Source organism: Crocodylus siamensis, chromosome 2, assembly GCF_052110815.1.
Source record: "Crocodylus siamensis isolate JL-2025a chromosome 2, ASM5211081v1, whole genome shotgun sequence".
NCBI classification, from domain to species: domain Eukaryota; kingdom Metazoa; phylum Chordata; order Crocodylia; family Crocodylidae; genus Crocodylus; species Crocodylus siamensis.
The window spans coordinates 280,329,997-280,346,131 of NC_143396.1; the positions used below are offsets into that span (position 1 = coordinate 280,329,997).

Here is a 16,135-nt window from a genome sequence, read left to right on the forward strand (position 1 = left end):
TTAGTAAAAATACGAAACAACATGAACTGCAAGCCAGATCTCTGAGGAACTGCACCAGGACCTCTCCCGAGGCTGACACTTCCCCTGTGAACAATATTGGTTACCATCTCCCTTTAAGCCAGTTTCTTTCTTGCCTCATGAATTTGCTGCTTATCCCTGTTCCCTCTGTCTTAAATAATGGTTCGCCATGGACACAGTGCGCGATGATTTAGTGACAGATCTCATCAGTCTAGATTTCACATTTCCTTGGTCTAGCAAATCAGTGATTTCCACCCTCCCAAGACAGATCTCAGGTTAGTTTGGTATGATCAACCTTTGGTAAACCCACATTGTATTTCACCCCTTTTTGCCTTTGCCCCCCACATCTTTAATTATGCTTTCCTTAAAGAGTTCTTTGAGAGCCTGTACGCCATTGAGGTCTAGCTTCTAGGTCTGTCGTTGCCCAAATCACAGTCTGCCCCTCTTTAAAAACTAGCACTACATTTGCAACTTTCCAGTAACAGCCAAGGCTTAAGATAATTATTAAAATTCCTTGCTATCCGCCCAAGAGTTTCATGGGTTGGCTCTGCCCCCAAGTTTAATATAATCAGCGGTGGTGCCTGTCTGTTCCCAGTGGCAGGGCTGAGGTGGACTAGACAGAAAATTTAGGGGGCTGCACTATACATTTTCCGTCCTTCCTTCCTTAGACAAAGGCTGGACACAGGCCCCAAGGGCCGGGCCAGAAGCGCCATGCCTCTGCAGGATGTGGCGGGGAGTGGGGCTGGCTCAGCTGTGCAGGGCAGACAGCAGTGGGCCAGAGGGGAGGCATGGGACTTGGACAGGGGTGGCAGTGGGAGGGGTGGCTATGTGCGGGGTGGCTATAGGAGGGCTAAGGCACGTTTTGCAGTGGCTATAACCTCCCCCAAGGTTCCCCCTAGCGCTACCCCTGAATATAATCCTCCTTACTGAAAACTAAAGTAAAGTACTCCTTTGGATTCTGGACAACACCTAGATTATCTTTAACCTCTTTCCTATCCTTATGACAGAGCGAGAGCAGCGCCCTTTTCTCTGTGTTTACTGCTTACTTACAAAGCAAAAGAAGTGTTTGCTATTTGTTAAAGTGTCTTTGGTCACATCTAACACTGCTTGACTTTTGGATGTTCCCATGTTGTCCCTATACTTCTTGACCTCTAAGACATAGCTTTCTTTACTGGACAGTCCTATTTTCCAGTTCTTGAACATGCTCTGCTTATTTTTGGAGGTGGTTATTCCTCCAGCTAGGAAAGGAGCCCTTTCCTACACGCTTTATCTCTCTCTTGGATTCAGAATCCTGATAGCTTTAGTAGCTATGACTTGAAGAAATTTCAGGCCTTCTGCACACTCAAGCCCATTTGCTTCTCAGTCCAGCTCTCTCCAGGAATTTAGGACCATTAGTAACAGTTGCCCTTAGCTCATCAAATCTTGCCCTGAGAATACCTGAGATCTTTAGCTACAAATCTAATTTTCTTTCTACTTCTAAGTAATTCAATTTAAATTGAATCAACTCATGATCACATATTCCATGTTTCTGGCTATATCTGGACCTTCTATAATGTCTCTCCTACTGATCCCCAAACCCAGTCTAAAATTGCATCAGTCTTGTTTGGGTCAGTGGCAATTTGCTGAAGATGTGTTGGCTATCACATCGAGGAGTATCTAGGCCATCCCATTATCAGTAGCATTTGTTTTCTGCTCTGCAGCTAGGAAGTTAAAATCTCCCCTACTGACACAATTCCTGGTTGCGTTTTTCTCTCTAATAACTTTAGAGATTTCTCAATCCGTGTCCCACTCCGACCTTAGGAGACCACTGAAGCCTTGCAACTCCACCCCAGGAGAATCTCTCTTAGCATTCTTCCCCAAAGGGATTTTGACCCAAACAGGCTCTGTTTTCTCTATCCTACCCCTTTTTATTCCCCCCTATAGTCTGCCACAGGGCTGTCCAACTCATGGCCTATGAGGAGTTCATTTTCTCTGCCATTCTCCACATGGTCTCAGTTGCAGCAGTAGCCAGGGGCTCCAGGCTTCCCCTCTCCCCTCCAGAGCCCAATTTCTGCCTCTGTCCCTGGAAGCAGGGTGGCACAGCATAGCACGTGGGGTGGGGGAGCCTATCGCCTGGGGTGGCTGCCTGGCACGTGCATCAGAGGAGCCCACAGTTGGGGACCTGGGGGTAGAGGCTGGAGCAACCGCACAGCATGGATTACCGGGGGTCGGGGGTGCCATGGCATGTGGCCTAGAAGCTCTGTGGCTCCAACTGATGCAACCCGCATAGCATGAGGCCCCCAGCCCCTTCAAAGTTGTCCAGGCCTGATCTACCACAGTACTGATGTGCAGGGCTTCACCTTCCCCTTTATCTCAGTCTGTCCTGAACACTGCACTCCCTTCAGTACCTATGTTCAGTCATGATTGCTATTCCCTGAGATGGGGGCAATGTGATACAGATACACAAGGGATATGGGCTCACAGATACACAAGGGATATGGGCACAGTCTTTTCTTTTGCTGCTCCTTACACACGGACTAGTCTCTAGACCAGTGCTAGATGATTCTCCCCAGTGGTCCAGGTGCCAGTGGCCCCAGGCATAGCTGCACTTCATCCCTGCTCCCCCTTTGAGCATTACTGCCTGGGAAAGTGGGGAGGAAAACAGAAGCCAGAAGTCCTGCTGCTTCCTAGAGAAACCATGATCAGCACTCACTATTGTGAGCAGGTGAATCTCCTTGCTTGTGGTTGTGCCAGGAGTTCACTGATAACAACAGCTGGCTCCTAACACTTCTACAGCACTCTTCATCTTTCATTGCAAGGAAGGTCAGATGTGGAAACCGGGGCACATGGAAACAAAATGCCTTGCCGAGGTCATCCAGGAGGAGAGCACCAGATGAACAAGGAGTACTACCAGACACCCTGTCTAATGCCAGTCAGCAGGCCTCCGTAGGTCACCGAAGGACACTGCTTGAGGGGACCCTTTGATCTTGGCATCGCACTTCAGCAGGGACCAAGGATCTTTCTTTTCCCTTTACTTCTTTGGTAGGGTTTGTAGGAATTTGTGTTGTGTTTGTTGTGGGGCAGAGGAGGAATTTTGTGTGTTTTGGGGGAAGGGAGTGGCAGCCACAGCCCTTCTATAGGAGAGGGGGTATGGGCTTGGAAGGGATGTTGGGGTGGCGGTGGGGAAGCCCCTTGGGGATGAAGTGGGGTGAAGAGAGCAGGGTAGGCAGGGAGTGGGGTGGAGGGGAAGCGCCGTCTCTGGCTGTGAGTGGCTGCAGGGTGGCATGGCTGGAATTTGCAGAAGGGTTTGGGCAGGGAGGCAGTTGTAGTTTTCAGGATTTGGGGGGTTGTTTGGGTCAGTGGGTCAGTTTGATTTATTGTAAGCCCTCCTGAACCCATCAGAGAGGTTGGTGTATACATCTCATAAAGAAATAGATAAGTAGTCCTTGTCTGAAGAATGCCGGGGCCCTACACTTCTGCCCCATCTGGTCCTTGCACAGCAACCAGATCAGAGCGGCTATACCTATGACCCTGTAACTTCCCCAACTGAAAGCAAAATGCAAAGCCACTCCCTTTAGCTACTGTCCATATGCTAAACTCACGGGCCCAAATCACTCCCACAGACCTGCCTTGAGGGTGTCTATCCAGTAGGGCGCGCTCTGCCTTTATTTTTCAGGGTCTCTGTTGGACGGCTCACGCTGAAATTTCTACCTTTCAGATAAGGCTGTCACTGAAAGGCTTTTGATAGTGCTATGATGCCAAGGAAGTAGAGATGCCATGCACACCACCATGGTGTTTTCTTGTGGGGCTGTCTGGGGAATACCATCCCATAATGTGAGTTCACTATTTTGAACCATAGGCTGCTGTGCTGCCATTTAATTACATGTTAAACAGCTTAAAATCTTTTTATAGGATTTACTTTTCATGAACTGTAGAAAGTTCTAGCCTAATGTGCTTAGGATTCAAATGTATGCAGATAATTGATGCTTCCTGTGGCTTCCAGATGGTCTAAAAGGAAAATTTTATATCCTCCTGATTACTACTGCAAGCAAACAGAGAAAGAGATTTAGGAAGGAAATAAAGCACTTCAACATGATACAAGTGTCTGCCTTCAAGGTGTAGGAATATACTGGGAAATCATACGGCCACTGGATCTAGACAGAGAGGAATGTCCTGGGTCATTTGCTCCGTCTTGTCATCAATGCATCAATGTAACTCCATCATTTTGGGCTACTTCCTTTCACCTGGACCAGTGTAGTGTGTGACCTAGTCAAAAGTGGCTTGTCACATATGATTTTTTCACAACGAAAGAGAAAAACCGACATCACAATGGTGCTAAATTGCTGCCTGTGTTGGGATTTCTACTCCCACTGGTCTTTCCCTGTTACAGGCCACACATCACTTAAACCAGTTCTGGGCTAATGGCTTTGAGTTGTGATCCTGAAGAAAAAGCCTTTCCTTAACTCTGCCGCAAGGAGCTATTGGCAGTGCCTATCGCAACACCCACCGGGAGGGCTCCCAGCAAGCAGTCACTTCCTACCCCTTCCCTCCGGACTTCTTTCATTTCCAGACCCCGAACCTAAAAACCAAAACAAACCCCTTCTGCAGCTGCTGAATGCTGCCTACTCTGAGCTCCTCCAGCCTCAGCCAGCTGCACGATGAAGACTGCATCTTTTCCCTACAGGAGCCTACTCCAGGCTTAGTACTCCAACAGATGCTAGTGATACTTCCTAGTTCTTTTGCAACTTCATCCCAGGATCTCAGAGCACTTTGTGGACATTAAGGAAGTCTCCCATTTAAGAGAATAGTGGAAGTAAAATCTCAGCGACAAATCCTTTTTTGGACTCAGGCTCATCGTTGCAGAATACATTACAGGCCCCATAAGGTTGTATGATTCCACCCTATGGTCTAATATATATCTCAAACTATGGGGCAGTTTCCACTGTTGGTTATACTGGTGATAATCCACTGAAGTCAGTGAGAAAGGCAGGCCCATATCCTATTTCACCTCTAAGGCACCACAATCTAAGTCTAAGGTCCAAAATCTAAGTCTAAGACTAAACATATCTCACTTTGCTTGGGCCCCTGAAAAATCTTAGTACAAAAGGCAAGTGGCTCCTCCCCTTGCTCATTCCTTTCTGTAACATAGTCTTAAGGCTAAGATGGGGCATGTTACAAAAATAAGTATGATAACAGCTTTTCTGGGACTCAGGCAGCATGGAATAGGACCACCAATTCAGGGGTGAGGGGTGCCTCAGAGTTGAAATAGGATTTGCCTCAAGGACTTGAGGCTAAAGTCTTTTTGGCCCATAGCATTTCTCCTTTGGCCAAGCCATTCTTTTTATACGGTTTTATAAATCAGGCTCAGGAGGAGCACTTACATTTGCATTTTTTCCCTGGAGACAAAAACCAGGGTGGGAGGAATTAGCATCTCTCAAAAGCAGAGGCGCTTTTGCCATGTAATCCACCTGGGTGCCAAGCATCTCCTGATGTCTCAATTAGTTCCATTAATAGGGGTGACTGGAAGTGGTGTTAGAAGGTGAGTCAGGCCAGAGAGGAGGATTCCCATCTGTTCCCACTTGTTATGAAACCAGCCTTTCTATGTGCATCAGTTAATTTGAGTCTCTCTCATTTTTCACTAGAGACCTGTCTGAGGTCAGGAGCAAGGCCCCTGCCTTGTAATGTTTAAGCAAGTGTGCTGCTTACTTCTCCGGCTCCCGTGCGACTGAGCAGGAGCCATAGCACAGGGCTTCATTAAGATACTTCTTAATTAAAGAGGCTTGTAGGAGGAGGGGGACTGCTTTGCCAGAGCCTTTGGCCTCAGTCTAGCTCCCGATTTCTATTTGGTCTGTATTGCTGCTCACCCTCAATTTTCTCCAGCCCTCTCATTTTGTGAGAAAGCAGGAGGCAGGGTCAGTAAATGCCTGTGCGGTTCTGCTGCCTCCTGAGAAAGCTGGGAAGCCCCAGCTCCAGGCTCTCACTGATTGTTTGAAGCACCAGGAGGACGGACAACCTCCACATCCCTCACTCTGTGCCAGAGACACAGCAAGGAATTGGCCTGGCTGGCTTGGAAAAGGGGTGCACCATCCTCCAGTTTAGCATACCGGGACGGATGCGTGCTCTGGCAGGAAATTTTCTGTGGACATGTGTATTTCATCAGCATTGAGCACAGCTTTCCCCTTGTATTACCACAGACACAAATGGGCTTATTCAGATGTCACTTGCACCAATGTCAGTCTGGAGCAAAGCCATCAACCTCAAAGGCACTGCACCGGATCTACACCAACGGATGCAACTGAGACTGGGATGCAAATAAACTCAAGGGTTGCCCGTATTTGTGCAGGTTTGCAAACCACAGCCCAGATGCTGGGCTGGGCCTGCCAGCCCTTCCAGCTCTAATGTCACAAAGGGAGTGAAAAACAGCTAGGTCTACCCTATTGACCATGTCCATGAGCATGGGGTACTCCACAATGATCTCGGGTAATCAGCTTTTGTGCCTTCTGCTGCAGACCCCCAAATATATCATGTTCAGAGGCAAGGAGGAGCTATGGCTAGAGCATATTGTGGTCTTATACTCTGAGTCTGTGGAGTGGCTTAGCCAGTTACTCTCACCTCAAACAGAGCTGAAGTTGGTCTACGTCACAGAGCTGCTAAAGAATGGGCAACAGGGTCAGAAGGTCTTTGGCATCTCTTTAGTGAGCCCATCAAGCCAAACCCAAAAGAGAGGTGGAAGACATGACAGTCTGCCCACTGCTTATGGGCTGGTCAGGAAGACAGGGACTGTTTGGCCAGTTTAGTGTATACTAAATTGGCCAGCTTTGTGCAAGGTGATCAAACCATAATGAAACAGCCCCACTACAAGCTTGTTTTCAAGAAGACATGTTAAGGGCCAACTGTCTTCCCAAATATATGCTGATAAGACTCTGATGCCTTGTCACAGAAACTTAGAAGAAAGATGGTACGAGGTTTGGATGTTAAGCTAGAACTCAACAAGACCCATGTTCAAGTCTCTCTTCTGTCACAGACTACCTTTGTGGCACTTATTCACACTTCATAGGTACTACAAGAGGTAAAGCACTGCTTGACCTGCTACTGGCTACTGGGGTTGACTAATCGGCCACCTAGTGATCGATGGGAGCTGATCACCTTCACCATCTGCCGTAAAGCTGGCAAGCCAGTCAGCAACACTGAAGTCCTTGACTTCACGAAAGCTGACTTTGACAAGCTCAGGAAGCTTGTCAGTGAGGCCCTAAGGGACCAAAACCCCAGGGGGAGGGGAGTTCAGGAAGAGTGGTTGCTCCTCAAGGGAACGATCCTCAATGCACACGCAAAATCTATCCCATCTGAGAGGAAAGGCAGCAAGAGGGCACAGCAGCCCCCCTGGCTCTCCAGGATCTAGCAGACCTCCTGAGGCTAAAAAGAAAGGCCTACAAAGGATGGAGGATGGGATTCACCTCCATGAGGATTGTTTTGCACTGCTCCAGTCCTGCAGGGAGCAAACCAGGAAAGCCAAGGCTGCAACTGAACTCCAACTAGCTTCAAGTATCAAGGACAATAAAAAGTCCTTTTTCAGATATGTGGGGAGCCGGAGGAAAAGCAAGGGCAAGACTGGACCCCTACTGAACCAGATGGGGCAACTGAAACCCAGGAAAAAGCCAACCTATTAAATGGGTACTTTGCATCGATCTTTCATCAGTCCCATGGGACGCCCATGCCCACTATAAGAGAGGGAGGTCCGGGTGAGGGAGATCCCCTGCCCTCCAGTAATGCTGACCTCGTGAAGGAACATCTTGAAAAGCTGGATACCTTCAAGTCAGCCTGCCCTGACAACCTACACCCCAGGGAGCTGGTGAGCATCATAGCCCAGCCGCTGGCACGAATCTTCGAGAACTCCTGGCACTCTGGTGCAGTGCCCAAAGACTGGAAGAAGGCCAATGTGGTGCCGATCTTCAAGAAAGGGAGGAAAGTGGATCTGGCAAACTATAGGCCCATCAGCCTGACCTCTATCCTGGGGAAGGTCATAGTAAAGTTTATTAAAGGATCCTTAATGGACTGGCCGACGCCAACATCCTAAGGGATAGCGAGCACGGGTATGTTGCGGGCGGGTCTTGCTTGATCAATCTCATTTCCTTTTATGACCAGGTGACCTATCACCTGGACAAGGGAGAAGAGATTGATGTCATATATCTTGACTTCAAAAAGCCTTCGATCTGGTATCCCATGATCACCTCTTGGTGAAACTGGCCAATTGCAGCCTTAGGTCCACCATGATCCGCTGGCTGGGAAACTGGCTCCGTGGTCAGACCCAGAGGGTAGTAATTGATGCAAGGCAATCGTCATGGTGCCCTGTGACCAGTGGAGTCCCCCAAGGCTCTGTCCTTGGATCCATATTGTTTAACATCTTCATCCACACCTGAAGGCAGGAGGGCGATCTAGGCCGACCTGGACAGGCTCAGCAAATGGGCAGACGAGAACCTGATGATGTTTAACACTGAAAAATGCAAGGTTCTCCACCTTGGGAGGAAAAACCTGCAGCATCCTTAGAGGCTCGGCAGTGCTATGCTTGCTAGCACTATGGACGAATGGGACTTGGGAGTCATGACTGACCACAAAATGAACATGAGCCTTCAGTGTGATGCTGCAGCTAGCAAATTGAGCAAAACACTGGCTTGCATCCATAGATGTATCTCAAGCAAATCCTGGGATGTCATTCTCCTGTTGTACTCGGCCTTGGTGAAACGGTAGCTGGAGTACTGCATCCAGTTTTGGGCCCCACAATTCAAAAAGGATGTGGAGAAGCTTGAGAGAGTCCAGAGGAGAGCCACGCGCATGATCAGAGGTCAGGAAAACAGATCTTACAATGACAGGCTGAGAGCCATGGGACTCTTTAGCCTGGAAGAGCGCAGGCTCAGGGGTGATCTGATGGCCACCTATAAGTTTATCAGGGGTGACCACCAGGATCTGGGGGAACATTTGTTCACTAGAGCGCCCCAAGGGATGACAAGGTTGAATGGTCATAAACTACTACAAGACCGTTTCAGGCTGGACATAAGCATGAATTTCTTTACTGTCCAAGCCCCCAAGGTCTGCCATTGGAGGTGGTTCAAGCACCTACACTGAACACCTTCAAGAGCAAATTGGATGCTTATCTTGCTGGGATCCTATGACCCCAGCTGACTTCCTGCCCTTTGGACAGGGGGCTGGACTTAACGATCTTCCAAGGTGCCTTCCAGCCCTGATGTCTATGAAATCTATGTAATCTATGAATTCATCTCCACTCCCTGTTTATGAAATGGGGATAGCAGCATTTCTTCCCAACCCTTTGAGCTGCTTCACGAAGAGAAATATGTTAGAGATTGTGGCCTTCATTCACTACAGTAACAGGAGCCACATTGATTCAACAGGCAGAGGTTTGGCAGAGAGCCTTTTTGATATGTTCAAGAGTGATGAAATATTCCTGGGAGTAGCCTATTTTCCTGTAATTTGAAACACAAAATGGCATCACTCCCTGATTCCCTCATTATAAAAATCCCTTCATCAGAGTATTGTGGAGTTCACCAGTAGCCTTTACTGTTGTGCAGTGGTGCTCAACCCTTTGGCCAGAAGAGTGGCATGGGGTCATTCTGTGGGCTGGATCAGGCCCTGCACACCAGCCGTGGTCCCTGCTGCACCCTGGCCCCAGATGCCTGGATCAGGCCCCATGCTGCCTCTGCTCGGCCCTGTGTGCCCAATCTAGGGTGCAAGACTACGCTATCCTTACTGCAGGGCTTCTCACAGGCCCTGAAGTATGGCAGTAGGACAGAGGCATTTAATATTGCCATTGCCATTGCTTTTGCCATTGCCATTGCCATTGCCATTGCCATTGCTCCCCCCACCGAATTTGCAGACCTGTGAGGACCCTGCAGGCTGGATGACACAGCGCCATTGGCCAGATGTGGCCTGTGGGCTGGGACTTGAGCCACCCTGTGGTATATTGTTAAAGATGAGCTGTGCCAACTAATATCGAACCCTACTTTTTGTTAACTTTTTAAAAACCAAAAAACTGTATTTTTTCTGGACCCTAGACTCCAGCCCAACCGGCGATTTTAGGCACCATTGGTTCAGCTGCTGTGTACAATCTGATGTCTGTAAGTAGGTGCCAACTGAAATTTGCATACTCGCATAACTCAATCATTACCAGACCAAGCCTCCACCTTCAATGCTGTACTCCTGCTAGCAGTGTACTAAGTACACATATTACTGGATTTCTGGCCTGTTTATTCTTGCTGCCCAAACCTAGCCACATGGAGATATGCAGGCAGCCTTACCTGTGCTTGACTTATGCTGCTTAAATTATTAGGAAAATTTGAACAAGGGGCTGGCACATTTTGGAAGGCACAAAATCTCAGTGAACTTGACAGGGGATGGAGCAAAGGACTGATATGGGAAGAATCCCATTTCCTTCTGCTGCCTGGAAGGGATTCTTTTGGTCTCATTACTTGAGAAACTCATGTAATCAAGAGAAGCATCAGCAGTGGCATATGTTTTTTTACAAAGCATATGCTAATTAGAATCTTTTAAATCATCAGGATGACTGTTTTAATAAGCTGGCCTCACACTGACTTTCTGACTGTGTGAGGACAGCATGACTTAGAGAAGTCCATGAAATTACTAGCCTGCATATTACAGATTGAAACCTGATGATAGTTATTTTTCTCTACTTCCCACTGTAAGAGAGTTATGGCTGTGGCTGCATCGTTTTCACCTAATAACAGTTATTAGTAGTTTAGGTGTCCTTAATTAAAGCTGGATCCTGGGGGTTTTATATAGGTTGCATAGCACCAATGCTAATGGGATAACTTATAAAGTAAAATATGACCCAGCGTGAGTCTGGCCTTTAAATGATAAGTTACTGGGGTCTAGAGAGCTTCTTGTGATTTGCCTGTGAAGTGCCTTGGTGTTGTATAAACAAAATAAATATAATTTTTCCTTCTGCTCTTTAATTTTTGCTCTCCTTTCTGACTTGAGTCATGCTTAGGTAAAACAGCCTTTCTTTCTCCCTTTGCTCACTCTCCAAGAGCCAAGCAGACAACATTATGCACCTGATTTAGCTAATTAACTAAAGAGAAACCATGTTGTGCATGTAGTGTTTGCTTCCCACTGGCTTCTGACATGCTGGGCCCATCAAAAGAGAACAGCAAACATGCAGAAAGCACTGAAAGGAGCCCTTTTGATTGTGTGGACTTTGTAGTAAGTGGCACTTTACATTCAGTAGATCAAGGACTGGAAATAACACTGGCAGCAATTATGAATGTGCGGTATGTCACCTTGATGCAGGGGTATAGAATTTACCAGGAGGACAAATTTACATAACTAATCACTGACAAACAAGACAAAGTGATTGCTATTAGCGAGTTAACTTTTCCTACAGTTACCACCCTGTGATATCCAAGATAAAGTGTTTTCCCCTTCTTTTAGATATAAGCAATGCCACTGTTTCTCAGAGGCAATTGTATGGTAACCAAAAAAAATGCTAACTTTTTTCCTGACAGCGTATGTCTTGTTAATGCACTTTGAATCACTGGCTGTCAATCCTGGAAACCTTCCCTGATGAAGAGCAGAGAAAGCAAGGTTGTTGCCTCTGCCAATGTGCGGGCAGATATTAAGCACGAAAACCAGTAGCAAAGACAAAAGTGTGCCGATGACCCTGAGGGCCCTCAAGAGGCAAAAGCCAGGCCCCTCAAAGCAAATGCCTTTTCATTTGCCTTCAGGTGTTTTGAGCGTTTCAGGGTATCATTTTCAAGTTACAAGCCTACTTTTAAAAATAAATGATGCCTGAACTGTTCAGATATATAGATATATATTTGTAATTCCTGCTCCTAGGGCTCTAGGCTGCTGAGACTTGCACTACATTCATGGGCGAGCTGCTGAACCGAGTGTAAACCCGAAGACCCTCTGCTCTTAAGGTACAGAGCAGAGGACAGAAAAGATCCGTGGGTGGAAAACTGGGACGTCTGACAGGAAGCAAGGATATACGTGATTCCTTGGCTAGACAAGGGGGTGCTGAGTCCGCGCTGTTCTCTTTAGCTTACTCCTCCTACTAGGTAGGAATAACTTGTTTCTTCAGGTTCACCTTCACTTCCTGTGCTGCTCTCACTCTACTTTGTACTTCTTTGCCTAGTCTTGGCACCTACCCTGAGCAGAATAAAGTCCTATAGCTAACATTTTGCTCTCACAAGGAAGCCCCATTGGGTACTAGAACCAAATTCTGTGATCTCTTTTGCTTATAACAGGGTTTCCTTCAGAAGCATGTCCCTTACAATTACTGGAAAAGTTACCCTCTTGGACACCAAGCGTGTTTGACTCCGGGGATAGTTAGTAGGCCATTTTGGGGCAAAATGGAGTCCTGATTCAGCAGCAGTCTTCAGCACAAGAAGCAGGCCAGCCCCTCTGCAGCAAGACGGCTGGAAACACTTGGCTGTGCTGCAAGACCGGAGCAGACCGGAGCTGCATGATCTAATGAGTCTCTGATCACTAACACGGGGGGCCAAGAAGTTTGCTTACTTCAGACTCTGCCGTATGTGAGCATGACCCTGAGAAGAAAAGGGAGCAGGGAGACTGTTTGCTGCTTGCTTCTGTTGCAGCCAGGGGCACCAAGCCAGGGGGCCATTCTTTGGAAATGAATAGGGTTACACCAGAGACCTGACTTGCATCATCAGTATTTGGTCCTAACAGGAATAACCCTCCAGGCCCTCAGTGCTGGTTAACTCCAAGGGGCAAAGAGCACAATTAGCACAAGCTATACTGACAAACTACCTACCTACATGAATGAAAGCCAGGAATAACAGGAGGGCATGGAGGGAAAGTTTTTAAACCTACATTTAACACGGAAAATAAGCAAGGAAGATAGCTGGGCCCTTCCACGACCACTTTTCCTAAGGTTCAGTGCCTAAACAGAAAGCCTGCCAGGCTCCAGGAAGCACGGTTCTCCAGGAGGTCACTGCGCCAGGCTGGTCATTGTTCCACAGCAGAAATACAGAGAGTCTCTTTTGCAAAAAGTTGTGTTCCCCCACGCTGCACAGACACACAAATACACACCCTCTTTTCAGTGTAGAAAATGACTGGAGTTCTTTTGCTAACTTTTTAAAAGAAAACAGAAATACCCCAAGGGTAAAAAGCTTCAGCCTGAAACGTGACCGAAAACATAAGCTTCAAGACACTTAAAACCTATGTCTCTTGCCTGAATTTCAGCTACAAGTGAATAAACGCATACCTTTTTGTGATGTAGTGTCTCTCCCAGATGTCCACAAGGGCATGCTCTGTTGCATGCTACCTTAGGATCATCTTTGTCTTGTGTTATATCTATTTCTGCTGTTGGGTCATCTTTCTCAAGCAGGATCTGTAGAGCAAAATCCCTGCTGTCCACAGGATCTCTAGGACCTGCAGAGGTGAAAAACCACACTCCATATAGCTGGATGAATTATAGCAGCCTACAACACTAAAAGACATGCCCACCTCCATATTTACTGCAGAGAGGAGAAAAGTATTTAACCAAAATGAATGACTCGAGCTGTGGCAGTACATGTTATCTCTGAGTCCTATTATATCCTTTAAAAATAGTCTTTATTAATTAATGCAACCCAGCAAACAAGTTCAACATCTAAAGATACACCCAATCCCCCAACACTTACACAAAGACAGAGGTTCATCCCCTATCAACAGTGCTACTACAACCCAGATCAGTGTCCACAAAAGTCCCATGCTCCCTACCTCTCCCTCGCTCAGCCTCCAACACCAAACGCATATCTCCACTGATGTTAAGCGCCCATGTTTTCTCATCTCCACACAATAATTCATCCCCTCCTTTTCCCTACTATTCTGCACAATCCAGTTCTCATTATGTTCTACTCATCTTTTAACTTTTATTCTAAATTTATTCTTAAGTGTTAGCTCATAGACCTTACATTTCAATATTCAAAAAGGGTTTTCAAATTTGTTGGTTTGGAGGAAGGCGAAGATTCTTTTTTTTAGTAATTTCCAAAAATGTCCATCAGATTTCCAAGTAAGCATCTTGTTGCCCCCTCCCCTGCAGAACACTGACTTAATAGGACAATGTTTCCATTACAAAAACTTCCCAAACTTGTTGAAATCAGTCAGTGATTGTAGGGGTATCACTGTATCCAGGTTTTTGCGATTATAATTCTTGCAGCCACTAGAAGATGAGCGATCAGTTGCCTATGGACGTGTCTGTGCGTCACCCTATGGTGATGTAGTGACGCATTACATCACCATATGGCGCACTATGGTGACATAGCAATCACATGACTCTACACGTGATCACCAGCTATGTTGCTGTAACGGTGTGCTTCCCAGTTACAGTGCGCCACTACAGCAACATAGCAGAGAAATCTAACGGCACAGTAACCGCCCTATTGCACTGTGCTTTAGTGCTTCCAAAAGGAAGTACTAAAACATGACACTATAGCAACATCGCCATATGGTGATGTGTAGATGTGCCCTATGACACCTATATGTTGCAGAGTTCTCAGGAAGGTTCAACAGGAACATTAAGGGGTTATCTTTTATTCCCCTCACCATGTCTCCAACCTTCTTTCAAATCTATTTTATTTAATGTGTAAAAATGCTGGATGCTGTATTGGCACAAGCAGGGATGTGCCCAAAGACAACTTAATGTGTGGCATGACAGACAACTGCCCTAGCTAGAAAAGGCGTGGGATTGCTGCTTGGGCCTGAGTCAGCCCAGGCCCAGAAGGGTAGAAAAGGAGACTTCTCAAGCGACCAGGGAGCCTGTGACCAGGGACTGCTAACAGGGGAGAAGTTCACAAGTTAGTTCATGGGTAGGGGTACACACCATGTAGGAGTATACTGGAGCTTCTGACAGGGACTTCAGGGAAGTGAATGAGGAGGGGGACTACTATGAGGGTGGGTCGGCAGTGCCCCTTGGATGGGTCGGCAGGGCCCTGGCCCCCTGCCTGCGGGGGTTGCCTGGTGGGACCCATGAGGCCTGGGGGTAGCGTGTGGGCCAGGGGTTCCCTTGTCTGTCCCACGTGCCTGGATTGAGGCCCTGGAGGGGCAGGTGAGGGAACTCCAGGCAGAGGTGAGCAGGCTGTGGGGGATCAGGGCTGCAGAGGATAAGCTTGACGGATACTTTCATTCTTTGCAGGACCTGACACCTAGCACAGGACCGTCACCTGCAGAGCTAGAGAGTGTGCGGCCGTGAGTGCTTCTCCAACACAAGTGGGGAACAGACACAAAGCCCTGGCAGCACTGGAAGATGATGCAGCAGAGGAAGCTGCAGGGAAAGACACATCCACAACGAACACCAGGGAGGCTGAGCGACAACTGAGCAGCTGGAGGAAGAGACGCTGGGTCATCGTGGTGGGTGACTCCCTCCTGAGAGGCATAGAGGGGCCTCTCTGTTACCGGATCCCACAGCATGGGAGGTTTGCTGCCTACCTGGAGCCAGGATCTGGGACATCACTGTGAGGATTCCCAGCCTCATCCGGCCCTCTGATTACTATCCCATGGCCCTCGTCCATGTGGGCATGAATGATGCAGCCAGGAGTAATGCAGACTGTGTCTTGAGTGACTACAGGGCTCTAGGGGCCAGGCTTAGGAAGTCGGTGGCACAGGCGGTCTTCTCATCCATCCTTCTGGTTAGCGGTCGCTGTCAGCATCAGGACGCCTGCCTCAGGGAAGTTAACCTGTGGCTCCGGAGCTGGTGCCATCATGCGGGTTTTGGCTTCTACAACCACAATCTGCACTTCCATGAGAGTCATCCTGGGATGAGATGCTCTTTATCTCTCTTCTAAAGGTAAGAGTCTGTTCTCTTACAGGTTGGCTGATCTCCTCCGAAAGGCTTTAAACTAGCCACTGGCACAGCTGTTCGAGCACTCATGGTGCTCCGGTTGGGTCCCAGAGGACTGGAAAAGGGCCAATGTAATCCCTGTTTTCAAGAAGGGGAGGAGGGGGGAACCAGGAAACTATAGGCCAGTTAGCCTCACGTCTATCCTTGGGAAAACTCTGGAAAAAATCATTAAGGATCACATTTGTGGAAGCCCAACAGATGAAATAATGCTGAAAGGAAATCAGCACAGATTCACTGCAGGTAGATCCTGCCTGACTAACTTTGTTTCTT

The 16,135-nt window shown here is 47.6% G+C and overlaps 1 pseudogene; it reads left to right on the forward strand.

The window, feature by feature from the left end:
- The window catches only part of LOC149872279 (uncharacterized), a 62,961-nt pseudogene extending 47,152 nt beyond the window's left edge, over positions 1-15,809 (forward strand).
- The last annotated feature ends 326 nt before the right edge of the window (positions 15,810-16,135 follow it).